Source organism: Sitophilus oryzae, unplaced genomic scaffold, assembly GCF_002938485.1.
Source record: "Sitophilus oryzae breed Bouriz unplaced genomic scaffold, Soryzae_2.0 scaffold_970_pilon_pilon, whole genome shotgun sequence".
In the NCBI taxonomy this organism is placed as follows: domain Eukaryota; kingdom Metazoa; phylum Arthropoda; class Insecta; order Coleoptera; family Curculionidae; genus Sitophilus; species Sitophilus oryzae.
In genome coordinates this window covers 2,353-4,704 of record NW_022147606.1, presented here as the reverse complement: position 1 = coordinate 4,704, position 2,352 = coordinate 2,353, and positions in this window count along the sequence as shown.

The window sequence follows — 2,352 nt, the reverse complement described above, 5'->3', positions numbered from 1 at the left end:
AAATGGTGTCCAGATGGCATGTTAAAAGTCTTTTCTGTCACTTTATTATTACTGATGAATTGCTTTGTTGCCGAATCACTAGACGCCTCTTATTTTATTAATGCAATGTAGTAGATACTTATAGAATTGCAACTCTGAAACATGTAATTAGAATTCTAAAATGTTCTAGACTAGATTTCAGAGTAATAAAAGTAAATAAAAAAACTTAAAAAAAGTAATAAAAAACTGAATAATCATCAGTATCATCAAAATTTAAATAAGTGACTTCTAATTTTTTCATTATTATAAACATAATAGCAAATCTGCATATCATGGTTAGATTCATCTCATATGTATATATTTCTTGACACAATATTTTAACACAAAACAAACAATATTAGGAAATCTTCAAGGTGAATATTCATATATTATTGAATTAAAATGCAAGAATTTCTGCGTATATGTGTTAATTATTATTTTGACTATGGGAAATCAGAACTAGAAAATATTCGTAAATAGTTTTAGATTTGCAGAAAAACCCGAAAATTTGTTGATCTTATTGAGTTAAGATTTGTTTAGTTTATAGTTCACGCGTATAATCTAAATTTATAAGTAAGCAATAAGATGAAATTCCTCAAACTTTAACTAGTTTAATTTACGTATTTCGATTCCAGGATTTAGAATATACCCCAATTTTGTATTAATTTATTTTAATAGTGACATTTAATTTTGTAAGTATAGAGGGTGTCCCAATATTCCGTGGACAAAACTACTACGTATTTTTGGAATCAAAATAAGTTCATTTGGACAAAATTTACCTCAATACAAAAGTGTTTCGTTTGTCCGCCAGGATGCCAGCAAACTTTAAAAAAATAAAAACATTTTTTCAAATATTTTATTATAGGGAAATTAACATAACTTTGGTAGCACATCATAATACGACCACCAGCAAACTCCATAAGACGACGCATGGTGTCATAGATGACGTGCACCCGAAGTTGTTTTAATTTCTCTATATATGGCCATTTTTTAATTATTTTTTTATATATTCTAACTCCACTAACGATAAAATTGCTTTTAGTAAAATGCTCCCTCTAGTATTTAGTATTTTAGTATTGCTAAACCGTAGGTACAACCGCGTAACAAGGTAACAACCGTGCAAACCGCGGTATTGTTGATTCCATATTCTCCGTCCGCCAACTCCAGGAAAAAGTAAAGGAACAGCAGAGTAAACTTTATGTTGCATTCATCGACCTAACGAAAGCCTTCGACTCTGTAAACAGAGATGCACTTTGGGCAATTATGCAATAGTTCGGAGTCCCCAACAAATTTCTTAGTGTGTGTAAACGCCTCCATAACAACAAGTCGAGAGTGTCACATCATGGATCACTGAGCGATCCCTTCCTGACAAATACAGGAGTTAGGCAGGGATGTGTCCTAGCTCATCTCCTATTCAACATATTCATGGCAGCGTTCTCTATTATAGTGGACAGCAAACCACAGGAAAGAGGAATGGGTGTTAGATACAGGTATGACGGCGGTCTGTTCAACATAAAAAGACTCAGGGCGAAAACACGTAGAAAATTCATCACATAACCACAAATTAACTACAACAGATGCGAAAGAACACCGAATTACGCGTTCAGGTTTCTGTGACCTTCAGAAAGAGTTCATAGACAATCCGCATCAATGTATAGTTTGGGTTATTATTTGTTTGGGTGAAAATAATCTGGCACCAATATGTTTTTGAGGCGTATAATCTCACAGTAATTTAATAGATTGCTCGTCATATTATATCAGTTCGTAGGAGATTAGGAAAAAAAAGATATTTATAGTATAAAAAATTAATTTATTTAACAAAATTTAATTAAAGATGTGACAAAATAGTTACTTTTCTATTGGTTCTATCGGACTTTTTTCGACTACATATATCTTTATTTTATGTAAACTTTAATGCATAAAATATTTTCAATCTAATAAATAATTTAATGATGTAAATAAGAGGAAATTTCTCACATGGGTGGTCAAATTCTATAGTTTTCATTATATCAAACAGCCTCTGAATGTTTTCTTCAGTGCAAAACTCTTCAGTCTTCTTCAGTGCAAAAAATTTAATATAAATAATTTTTCCATTTCCAGTAAATAAAATGAACAAATTTTTCCACTTTCATGATCAAAGGCTTTTAAATGGGTAAATAATTTCGAGTTATCCAGAGATTCGGATTCTTTTGCCAATTTTAGACAAATATCACATTAATGTATTTGAAGACCCTTTTAATTGATGTAGTCAAACATAATTAAAGGCATTTTGAGTTGAAAACATTTCTCAGAGGCTGTTTGATATAATGAAAACTATAGAATTTGACCACCCAT